Below are 13,263 nucleotides of genomic sequence, written 5' to 3' on the forward strand. Positions count from 1 at the left end.
GGTCGGGCGTGGCGCTGGCCACCCACCCCCTCGTGTACCGTTCCGGCCTTCATAGGTGCTCGCTAACAGCACTTGCCCCTACAGTCTGTTAAGGCTATACGGGGGATCTTTTGTCACTGTGTCACTGTGTGTGTGTCACTGTGTGTGTGTGTCACTGTGTGTGTGTCACTGTGTGTGTGTCACTGTGTGTGTGTCACTGTGTGTCACTGTGTATCTGTGTGTGTGTGTGTCACTGTGTGTGTGTCACTGTGTGTCACTGTGTGTCACTGTGTGTGTGTCTCCAGGCTCCTGTCACCGAGGTTGTTTCCGTGTCTCTGGAGGATCTGCTGACGGGCACCACCAAGACTTTGTCCGTGGAGACGCGGGGCAGACACGGACACAGCAGACGGACAAAGATGTCCGTGCAGGTGACGAGGCAGACGAGCACACACAGACACACACACAGACACACGAACAGACACACAGACACACACACACAGACACGCGGACACACACACAGATACACACACACACACGGACACACACACAGACACACACATAGACACACACACAGACACACACACAGATACACACACACACACACAGACACACACAGATACACACACAGACACACACATAGACACACACACACAGACACACACGCAGACACTCACACACACAGATACACACACAGACACACACACACAGACACTCACACACACAGATACACACACAGACACACAGACACACACACAGACACACACATAGACACACACACAGACACACACACAGATACACACACAGACAGACACACACGCAGACACACACACAGACACACACACAGATACACACACAGACACACACATAGACACACACGCAGACACTCACACACACAGATACACACACAGACACACACACACAGACACTCACACACACAGATACACACACAGACACACAGACACACACACAGACACACACATAGACACACACACAGACACAGACACACACACAGATACACACACAGACACACACACAGACACACACACACATGGCCTGGCACAAGCGTCGTGGTGACGTCACTGCCACTTAGTGGCGAATGGCGGTTGTTGTTGTTGTTGTTGTAGTGACTGTGTCTGTCTCGTAGTTACCCTCCACGCCATAACCATGTGTAATAAATGTCGTTGAGGCGACTTCTGGAATCCGGTATTTTATTCAACTTTGCGTTACAGCTTTCCTTCCCGCTGCTGACAGACAGCGTGAGAGGGACAGATAGAGAGAGAGAGACGCACTGCCACGTGGTCCAGGCTGGACCACGTGGCAGCCTGGACCACGTGGCAATCCGGAGCCCCGCTCCCGCGTGGCCCCCTTCCTCCGTTCGTTCCCGTTCTGACCCCCGTGTCGTTCGTCTCCACCCCTATTTAATCCCCGGGTCACGTGGTACGTTTCCACCAATCCTGGTTAGCCTCCGTGGAATATTCCAGGCTCCCTCGTAAGCTCCCGTGACCACGCCCCTAACTCGTCTCCCCATTGGCTGAGGCCAAAGCCAGCAGGGCCAATCATCTACTTGCAGCTGTCACCTTTCCATGACGTCAGGGCCACGCCCCTAACTCGTCCACCCATTGGCTGAGGCCAAAGCCAGCAGAACCAATCATCTACTTGCAGCTGTCACCTTCCCGTGACGTCAGGGCCACGCCCCTAACTCGTCCACCCATTGGCTGAGGCCAAAGCCAGCAGGGCCAATCATCTACTTGCAGCTGTCACCTTTCCATGACGTCAGGGCCACGCCCCTAACTCGTCCACCCATTGGCTGAGGCCAAAGCCAGCAGAACCAATCATCTACTTGCAGCTGTCACCTTCCCGTGACGTCAGGGCCACGCCCCTAACTCGTCCACCCATTGGCTGAGGCCAAAGCCAGCAGGGCCAATCATCTACTTGCAGCTGTCACCTTTCCATGACGTCAGGGCCACGCCCCTAACTCGTCCACCCATTGGCTGAGGCCAAAGCCAGCAGAACCAATCATCTACTTGCAGCTGTCACCTTCCCGTGACGTCAGGGCCACGCCCCTAACTCGTCCACCCATTGGCTGAGGCCAAAGCCAGCAGAACCAATCATCTACTTGCAGCTGTCACCTTCCCGTGACGTCAGGGCCACGCCCCTAACTCGTCCACCCATTGGCTGAGGCCAAAGCCAGCAGAACCAATCATCTACTTGCAGCTGTCACCTTCCCGTGACGTCAGGGCCACGCCCCTAACTCGTCCACCCATTGGCTGAGGCCAAAGCCAGCAGAACCAATCATCTACTTGCAGCTGTCACCTTTCCATCACGTCAGGGCCACGCCCCTAACTCGTCCACCCATTGGCTGAGGCCAAAGCCAGCAGGACCAATCATCTACTTGCAGCTGTCACCTTTCCATCACGTCAGGGCCACGCCCCTAACTCGTCCACCCATTGGCTGAGGCCAAAGCCAGCAGGACCAATCATCTACTTGCAGCTGTCACCTTTCCATCACGTCAGGGCCACGCCCCTAACTCGTCCACCCATTGGCTGTGGCCAAAGCCAGCAGGACCAATCATCTACTTGCAGCTGTCACCTTTCCATCACGTCAGGGCCACGCCCCTAGGCTTCCCCCCCATTGGCTGTGGGCAGAGCCAATCATCGTGACGAGTTGTAATCCGTCAACGACCCGGATATATTCTCACATTACACATGGATCCAACCTCCACTCTTATCCCCAGGTGCCTGTTGGTGCTGTCGATGGCTGTCGGTTAATCGCTCGCCCTGCCCGTGATGGCGATGATGGTGGCGATGGTGGTGGCGATGATGGTGGTGATGGTGGCGACGGTGGCGATGCGGCGATGATGATGATGGAGGTGGTGCTGAAGATACTGCCACACGCTCACTTCACCAGGGATGGGGCGAATCTCATCTACACGGCGCACATCAGTCTCGCAGAGGTGAGACACACTAACTACTATTACTACTGATAATTGGTTCTTTACCCTTCTATCTGGCAACAAAACTGACACCTTTTTTACAAGGAGTCATGTTTGCATAGACCACAATACCTGCAGTCGTAATGCAAACAAAACACATAACTCTGATAATGTATGTGCACTGTCCTTGAAGTTGATTGGTCCACACCCGAGACAGCTTTCCTTAGAGCCTAGTCTCACATGGTCCTTGAAGCTGATTGGTCCACACCCGAGACAGCTTTCCTTAGAGCCTAGTCTCACATGGTCCTTGAAGTTGATTGGTCCACACCCGAGACAGCTTTCCTTAGAACCTAGTCTCACATGGTCCTTGAAGCTGATTGGTCCACACCCGAGACAGCTTTCCTTAGAGCCCAGTCTCACTTGGTCATTGAAGTTGATTGGTCCACACCCGAGACAGCTTTCCTTAGAGCCCAGTCTCACTTGGTCCTTGAAGTTGATTGGTCCACACCCGAGACAGCTTTCCTTAGAGCCTAGTCTCACATGGTCCTTGAAGTTGATTGGTCCACACCCGAGACAGCTTTCCTTAGAGCCCAGTCTCACTTGGTCATTGAAGTTGATTGGTCCACACCCGAGACAGCTTTCCTTAGAGCCCAGTCTCACTTGGTCCTTGAAGTTGATTGGTCCACACCCGAGACAGCTTTCCTTAGAACCTAGTCTCACATGGTTCTTGAAGCTGATTGGTCCACACCCGAGACAGCTTTCCTTAGAGCCTAGTCTCACATGGTCCTTGAAGTTGATTGGTCCACACCCGAGACAGCTTTCCTTAGAGCCCAGTCTCACTTGGTCCTTGAAGTTGATTGGTCCACACCCGAGACAGCTTTCCTTAGAACCTAGTCTCACATGGTCCTTGAAGTTGATTGGTCCACACCCGAGACAGCTTTCCTTAGAACCTAGTCTCACATGGTCCTTGAAGTTGATTGGTCCACACCCGAGACAGCTTTCCTTAGAGCCTAGTCTCACATGGTCCTTGAAGTTGATTGGTCCACACCCGAGACAGCTTTCCTTAGAGCCTAGTCTCACATGGTCCTTGAAGCTGATTGGTCCACACCCGAGACAGCTTTCCTTAGAGCCTAGTCTCACATGGTCCTTGAAGTTGATTGGTCCACACCCGAGACAGCTTTCCTTAGAGCCTAGTCTCACATGGTGTTGGACCAGATGACGCCAAAAAGCGCACAACTCAAAGACAACGCACCATCAGAGTATGAGAGCTCGGGGTAAAGCATTTACACCATTGGAACCTCATTTGCCAGTAGCAAAATATGATAATTGTTTTTTACCCTTCCATCTGGCAACAAAACTGACACCTTTTTTACAAGGAGTCATGTTTGCATAGACCACAATACCTGCAGTTCCAATGGTGAGACACCTCTCCACAAGAAAATAAGTGGTATTTCGACAATGGTCGGCTAGTTTTGAAATATCTTCTGGCAAACCCGTCTTCTTTACCGAAAGAACCAAAGAGTATATGGATTCATGCAGCAGTCGCGAAAGTTTCAAATCAAGTATGTATCAAGTAATTTAAGTGACTCGTACTGGTAGGAACGAAGTGAACCAGCCTACAATAGATTATATTGTCCGTCCGTCCGTCCGTCCATCCGTGTAGCAACATCGCCCCCTACTGCAAACACTTGGCAGGACCCTACAAAAACCTTTACACTCAGTGAGGCTTTCCTGGCTAAACAAGTGTAACATTCCCTTATAATTCCCTGAGATAGTTTTTAATTAAAACATTTAAATAAAAAATTAACTCACAGCGGCCTAAAACCTACAGCTAGGCCTAAAGCCTAGAACTAGGCCTCAAACTCTCCCTTCGTATCGTACCCCCGCGTGTGTGCAAGGGAGTTAATGTTTAACAATGTTATATTCCCTGATGTTTTTAAATAGAAACATTTACGTTTAAAGCTTTTACATAAATAATTAAAACATTTAAATTAAAAATTAACTCACAGCGGCCTAAAGCCTACAGCTAGGCCTAAAGCCTAGAACTAGGCCTCAAACTCTCCCTTCGTATCGTCCGATTAGGTGTAGCAACTTCGCCCCCTACTGCAAACACTTGGCAGGACCCTACAAAAGCCTTTAGACTCAGTGGGGCTTTCCTGGCTAAACAAGTGTAATAATACATGATGTTTATATTATTTGGTTATTCGTTCCTACCAGCCCACCCCGCAGGGACCTGTTTAACTGTAACCTCTGTGAACAGAGAAATTACATCAAAACTCACCAGAAAAACACATTCCTGCTGTGGAGGGAGCTGGTAGGAACACGTTGGGTTGCTCGGTCAGTGTGTGTCTATGTGTGTGTGTCTGTGTGTGTCTGTGTGTGTGTGTCTGTGTGTGTGTGTCTGTGTGTGTGTGTCTGTGTGTGTGTGTCTGTGTGTGTGTCTATGTGTCTATGTGTGTGTGTGTCTGTGTATGTCTATGTGTGTGTGTATGTGTGTGTGTCTATGTGTGTGTGTGTCTGTGTGTGTGTCTGTGTGTGTGTCTATGTGTCTATGTGTGTGTGTGTCTGTGTGTGTGTGTATGTGTCTGTGTGTCTATGTCTATGTGTGTGTGTGTCTGTCTAAGTGTGTGTGTGTCTAAGTGTGTATCTAAGTGTGTGTCTATGTGTGTGTGTATGTCTATGTGTGTGTCTATGTGTATGTGTGTGTCTAAGTGTCTGTGTGTGTGTCTACGTAGGCTCTGTGCGGGTGCACCGTGTCTGTCCCCGCGCTCTGTGTGTGTGTGTCTGTGTGTCTCTGTGTGTGTGTCTGTGTGTGTGTCTGTGTGTGTGTGTGTCTGTGTGTGTGTGTGTCTATGTGTGTGTGTCTGTGTGTGTGTCTGTGTGTGTGTGTCTGTGTGTGTGTGTGTCTATGTGTGTGTGTGTCTGTGTGTGTGTGTGTATGTCTGTGTGTGTGTCTGTGTGTGTGTGTGTCTATGTGTCTGTGTGTGTGTCTGTGTGTGTCTGTGTGTGTGTCTGTGTGTGTCTGTCTGTGTGTCTAGGTGTCTGTGTGTGTGTGTCTGTCTGTGTGTGTGTCTATGTGTGTGTCTATGTATGTGTCTGTGTGTGTCTGTGTGTGTGTCTATGTGTATGTCTATGTGTATGTCTGTGTGTGTGTGTGTGTCTACGTAGGCTCTGTGCGGGTGCACCGTGTCTGTCCCCACGCTCTGTGTGTGTGTGTGTCTATGTGTGTGTCTATGTGTGTGTCTGTGTGTGTGTCTATGTGTGTGTGTCTGTGTGTGTCTGTGTGTGTCTGTGTGTGTGTCTATGTGTGTGTCTATGTGTGTGTCTGTGTGTGTGTCTATGTGTGTGTGTCTGTGTGTGTCTGTGTGTGTGTGTCTGTGTGTGTGTGTCTATGTGTGTGTCTATGTGTGTGTCTGTGTGTGTGTCTATGTGTGTGTCTGTGTGTCTGTGTGTGTGTGTCTATGTGTGTGTCTATGTGTGTGTCTGTGTGTGTGTCTGTGTGTGTGTCTATGTGTGTGTCTATGTGTGTGTGTCTGTGTGTCTGTGTGTGTCTATGTGTGTGTGTGTCTATGTGTGTGTCTATGTGTGTGTCTATGTGTGTGTCTGTGTGTCTATGTGTGTGTCTGTGTGTGAGTATCTGTGTGTGTGTCTGTGTGTGTGTGTCTGTGTGTCTGTGTGTGTGTCTGTGTGTGTGTGTCTGTGTGTGTGTCTGTGTGTGTGTGTCTGTGTGTCTCTGTGTGTGTGTGTGAGTAGTGAGTGAGTGATGAGTCTCTGTGTGTGAGTAGTGAGTGAGTGAGTGTGTCTGTGTGTGTCTGTGTGTCTGTGTGTGTGTGTGTGTCTATGTCTGTGTGTCTATGTGTGTGTCTACGTAGGCTCTGTGTGGGTGCACGGTGTCTGTCCCCACGCTCTCCGGCCGAATTCTCCCGCTGCCGTGCCGATCCGTACTGACCCCCATCACGGTCAAGCGTCTACGGGGAGAAGGGCTCCCCACACAACCACCCACAGCACCCACACAACCACCCACACCACCACCCACACCACCCACACCACCACCACCCACACAACCACCCACACGACCACCCACACAACCACCACCATCCACACCACCAACACAACCACCCACACCACCCACACAACCACCCACACCACCACCACCATCCACACCACCCACACAACCACCCACACGACCACCCACACGACCACCACCCACAGCACCCACACAACCACCCACACAACCACCCACACGACCACCCACACAACAACCCACAGCACCCACACGACCACCACCCACAGCACCTACACCACCACCCCGAGGAGGAGGAGGTGGTAGTGGTGGTAGTGGTGGTAGTGGAGGTAGTGTAGGTAGTGGTGGTAGTGGTGGTCGTGGTGGTAGTGGTGGTGGTGGTGGTAGTGTAGGTCGTGGTGGTAGTGGTGGTCGTGGGGGTAGTGGTGGTAGTGGAGATAGTGGTGGTAATGGAGGTCGTGGTGGTAGTGGTGGTGGTCGTGGTGGTAGTGGAGGTCGTGGTGGTAGTGGTGGTGGTCGTGGTGGTAGTGGTGGTAGTGGTGGTGGTAATGGAGGTCGTGGTGGTAGTGGTGGTAGTGGTGGAGGTAGTGGTGGTAGTGGTGGTAGTGGTGGTAGTGGTGGTGGTAGTGTAGGTCGTGGTGGTAGTGGTGGTAGTGGTGGTAGTGGTGGTAGTGGTGGAGGTAGTGGTGGTGGTAGTGGTGGTAGTGGTGGTGGTAGTGGTGGTAGTGGTGGTAGTGGTGGAGGTAGTGGTGGTGGTAGTGGTGGTAGTGGTGGTAGTGGTGGTGGAAGGGGTGACCTGATTATCGCCTTCTCAGTCTCGTTTCCGCGTTTCATCGACGAGGAAACTCGCAAAGTCATCGCCCAGCACCTGCCCCCATCTTGACCCCATGACATGTCACCTGACTACACTACACTGTACACTACACTATACACTACACTAGAACACTATACACTACACTATACACTACTACACTGTACACTACTACACTGTACACTACTACACTATACACTACTACACTGCACTATACACTACTTTACACTACTACACTACACTATACACTACACTATACACTACACTACTTTACACTACTACACTACACTATACATTACAATATACACTACTACACTATACACTACACAATACACTACTTTACACTACTACACTGTACACTACACTACTTTACACTACTACACTATTCACTACTACACTATACACTACACAATACACTACTTTACACTACTACACTGTACACTACACTACTTTACACTACTACACTATACACTACTACACTATACACTACACAATACACTACTACACTATACACTACATTACACTACTACACTATACACTACTAAACTACACTATACACTACACTATACACTACTACACTACACTAATACACTACACTATAGACTACTATACACTACTACACTATACACTACTACACTACACACTACTATACACTACACTGCTATATACTACACTACTATACACTACACTACTAATAAACCTGTTTCAATAAACCTGTTTCAATAAACCCGTTTCAATAAACCCGTTTCAATAAACCCGTTTCAATAAAACTGTTTCAATAAACCTGTTTAAATAAACCCGTTTCAATAAACCCGTTTCAATAAAACTGTTTCAATAAACCTGTTTCAATGAACCTGTATCAATAAACCCGTTTCAATAAACCCGTTTCAATAAACCCGTTTCAATAAATCTGTTTCAATAAAACTGTTTCAATTAACCTGTATCAATAAACCCATTTCAATGAACCCGTTTCAATAAACCCGTTTCAATAAACCCGTTTCAATAAACCCGTTTCAATGAACCCGTTTCAATAAACCCGTTTCAATAAACCCGTTTCAATAAACCCGTTTCAATAAACCCGTTTCAATAAACCCGTTTCAATAAACCCGTTTCAATAAACCCGTTTCAATAAATCTGTTTCAATGAAACTGTTTCAATGAACCTGTTTCAATAAACCCGTTTCAATGAACCCGTTTCAATAAACCCGTTTCAATAAACCCGTTTCAATGAACCCGTTTCAATGAACCCGTTTCAATAAACCCGTTTCAATAAACCCGTTTCAATAAACCCGTTTCAATGAACCCGTTTCAATGAACCCGTTTCAATGAACCCGTTTCAATAAACCCGTTTCAATGAACCCGTTTCAATGAACCCGTTTCAATGAACCCGTTTCAATAAACCTGTTTCAATAAACCCGTTTCAATGAACCCGTTTCAATAAACCCGTTTCAATGAACCCGTTTCAATGAACCCGTTTCAATAAACCCGTTTCAATGAACCCGTTTCAATGAACCCGTTTCAATAAACCCGTTTCAATGAACCCGTTTCAATGAACCCGTTTCAATGAACCCGTTTCAATAAACCCGTTTCAATGAACCCGTTTCAATAAACCCGTTTCAATAAACCCGTTTCAATGAACCCGTTTCAATGAACCCGTTTCAATAAACCCGTTTCAATGAACCCGTTTCAATGAACCCGTTTCAATAAACCCGTTTCAATAAACCCGTTTCAATGAACCCGTTTCAATAAACCCGTTTCAATGAACCCGTTTCAATGAACCCGTTTCAATAAACCCGTTTCAATGAACCCGTTTCAATAAACCCGTTTCAATGAACCCGTTTCAATGAACCCGTTTCAATAAACCCGTTTCAATAAACCCGTTTCAATGAACCCGTTTCAATGAACCCGTTTCAATGAACCCGTTTCAATGAACCCGTTTCAATGAACCCGTTTCAATAAACCCGTTTCAATGAACCCGTTTCAATGAACCCGTTTCAATGAACCCGTTTCAATGAACCCGTTTCAATGAACCCGTTTCAATAAACCCGTTTCAATGAACCCGTTTCAATAAACCCGTTTCAATAAACCCGTTTCAATGAACCCGTTTCAATAAACCCGTTTCAATGAACCCGTTTCAATAAACCCGTTTCAATGAACCCGTTTCAATGAACCCGTTTCAATGAACCCGTTTCAATGAACCCGTTTCAATGAACCCGTTTCAATGAACCCGTTTCAATAAACCCGTTTCAATAAACCCGTTTCAATGAACCCGTTTCAATGAACCCGTTTCAATGAACCCGTTTCAATAAACCCGTTTCAATGAACCCGTTTCAATGAACCCGTTTCAATAAACCCGTTTCAATGAACCCGTTTCAATGAACCCGTTTCAATAAACCCGTTTCAATGAACCCGTTTCAATAAACCCGTTTCAATGAACCCGTTTCAATAAACCCGTTTCAATGAACCCGTTTCAATAAACCTGTTTCAATGAACCCGTTTCAATGAACCCGTTTCAATGAACCCGTTTCAATAAACCCGTTTCAATAAACCCGTTTCAATAAACCCGTTTCAATGAACCCGTTTCAATGAACCCGTTTCAATAAACCCGTTTCAATAAACCCGTTTCAATAAACCCGTTTCAATAAACCCGTTTCAATAAACCTGTTTCAATAAACCCGTTTCAATAAACCCGTTTCAATAAACCTGTTTCAATGAACCCGTTTCAATGAACCCGTTTCAATGAACCCGTTTCAATAAACCCGTTTCAATAAACCCGTTTCAATGAACCCGTTTCAATGAACCCGTTGCAATGAACCCGTTTCAATAAACCCGTTTCAATGAACCCGTTTCAATAAACCCGTTTCAATGAACCCGTTTCAATGAACCCGTTTCAATGAACCCGTTTCAATAAACCCGTTTCAATAAACCCGTTTCAATAAACCCGTTTCAATGAACCCGTTTCAATAAACCCGTTTCAATAAACCCGTTTCAATAAACCCGTTTCAATAAACCCGTTTCAATGAACCCGTTTCAATGAACCCGTTTCAATGAACCCGTTTCAATGAACCCGTTTCAATAAACCCGTTTCAATAAACCCGTTTCAATAAACCCGTTTCAATGAACCCGTTTCAATGAACCCGTTTCAATGAACCCGTTTCAATGAACCCGTTTCAATGAACCCGTTTTAATAAACCCGTTTCAATAAACCCGTTTCAATGAACCCGTTTCAATGAACCCGTTTCAATGAACCCGTTTCAATGAACCCGTTTCAATGAACCCGTTTCAATGAACCCGTTTCAATGAACCCGTTTCAATAAACCCGTTTCAATAAACCGGTTTCAATAAACCCGTTTCAATGAACCCGTTTCAATAAACCCGTTTCAATAAACCCGTTTCAATAAACCCGTTTCAATAAACCCGTTTCAATGAACCCGTTTCAATAAACCCGTTTCAATGAACCCGTTTCAATAAACCCGTTTCAATAAACCCGTTTCAATAAACCCGTTTCAATAAACCCGTTTCAATAAACCCGTTTCAATGAACCCGTTTCAATAAACCCGTTTCAATAAACCCGTTTCAATAAACCCGTTTCAATAAACCCGTTTCAATAAACCCATTTCAATAAACCCGTTTCAATGAACCCGTTTCAATGAACCCGTTTCAATAAACCCGTTTCAATAAACCCGTTTCAATAAACCCGTTTCAATGAACCCGTTTCAATGAACCCGTTTCAATGAACCCGTTTCAATGAACCCGTTTCATTGAACCCGTTTCAATGAACCCGTTTCAATGAACCCGTTTCAATAAACCCGTTTCAATAAACCCGTTTCAATAAACCCGTTTCAATAAACCCGTTTCAATGAACCCGTTTCAATGAACCCGTTTCAATAAACCCGTTTCAATAAACCCGTTTCAATGAACCCGTTTCAATGAACCCGTTTCAATGAACCCGTTTCAATGAACCCGTTTCAATGAACCCGTTTCAATGAACCTGTTTCAATGAACCCGTTTCAATGAACCCGTTTCAATAAACCCGTTTCAATGAACCCGTTTCAATAAACCCGTTTCAATGAACCCGTTTCAATAAACCCGTTTCAATGAACCCGTTTCAATGAACCCGTTTCAATGAACCCGTTTCAATGAACCCGTTTCAATGAACCCGTTTCAATAAACCCGTTTCAATAAACCCGTTTCAATAAACCCGTTTCAATGAACCCGTTTCAATAAACCCGTTTCAATAAACCCGTTTCAATGAACCCGTTTCAATGAACCCGTTTCAATAAACCCGTTTCAATAAACACGTTTCAATGAACCCGTTTCAATGAACCCGTTTCAATGAACCCGTTTCAATGAACCCGTTTCAATAAACCCGTTTCAATGAACCCGTTTCAATGAACCCGTTTCAATGAACCCGTTTCAATGAACCCGTTTCAATAAACCCGTTTCAATGAACCCATTTCAATGAACCCGTTTCAATAAACCCGTTTCAATAAACCCGTTTCAATAAACCCGTTTCAATGAACCCGTTTCAATGAACCCGTTTCAATAAACCCGTTTCAATAAACCCGTTTCAATAAACCCGTTTCAATGAACCCGTTTCAATGAACCCGTTTCAATAAACCCGTTTCAATGAACCCGTTTCAATAAACCCGTTTCAATGAACCCGTTTCAATAAACCCGTTTCAATAAACCCGTTTCAATGAACCCGTTTCAATGAACCCGTTTCAATGAACCCGTTTCAATGAACCCGTTTCAATAAACCCGTTTCAATGAACCCGTTTCAATGAACCCGTTTCAATAAACCCGTTTCAATGAACCCGTTTCAATGAACCCGTTTCAATGAACCCGTTTCAATAAACCCGTTTCAATGAACCCGTTTCAATGAACCCGTTTCAATGAACCCGTTTCAATGAACCCGTTTCAATGAACCCGTTTCAATAAACCCGTTTCAATGAACCCGTTTCAATGAACCCGTTTCAATGAACCCGTTTCAATGAACCCGTTTCAATAAACCCGTTTCAATGAACCCGTTTCAATAAACCCGTTTCAATAAACCCGTTTCAATAAACCCGTTTCAATAAACCCGTTTCAATAAACCCGTTTCAATGAACCCGTTTCAATGAACCCGTTTCAATAAACCCGTTTCAATGAACCCGTTTCAATGAACCCGTTTCAATAAACCCGTTTCAATAAACCCGTTTCAATAAACCCGTTTCAATGAACCCGTTTCAATGAACCCGTTTCAATGAACCCGTTTCAACGAACCCGTTTCAATGAACCCGTTTCAATAAACCCGTTTCAATGAACCCGTTTAAATGAACCCGTTTCAATAAACCCGTTTCAATAAACCCGTTTCAATGAACCCGTTTCAATGAACCCGTTTCAATAAACCCGTTGCAATAAACCCGTTTCAATGAACCCGTTTCAATGAACCCGTTTCAATGAACCCGTTTCAATGAACCCGTTTCAATGAACCCGTTTCAATAAACCCGTTTCAATAAACCCGTTTCAATGAACC

The 13,263-nt window shown here is 46.1% G+C and overlaps 1 long non-coding RNA gene across 1 annotated transcript; it reads left to right on the forward strand.

Annotated features, from left to right (window-relative positions):
* The first annotated feature begins 287 nt into the window (after positions 1–287).
* LOC144739215 (uncharacterized) lies at positions 288–7,404 on the forward strand. Its single transcript, XR_013589379.1, has 3 exons — positions 288–407; positions 2,714–2,932; positions 6,784–7,404. It is a non-coding gene; the product is annotated as an uncharacterized LOC144739215 (long non-coding RNA).
* The last annotated feature ends 5,859 nt before the right edge of the window (positions 7,405–13,263 follow it).

The sequence above is a fragment of the Lampetra planeri genome, unplaced genomic scaffold, assembly GCF_965212315.1.
Source record: "Lampetra planeri unplaced genomic scaffold, kcLamPlan1.2.h2 scaffold_137, whole genome shotgun sequence".
Lineage (NCBI taxonomy): Eukaryota > Metazoa > Chordata > Hyperoartia > Petromyzontiformes > Petromyzontidae > Lampetra > Lampetra planeri.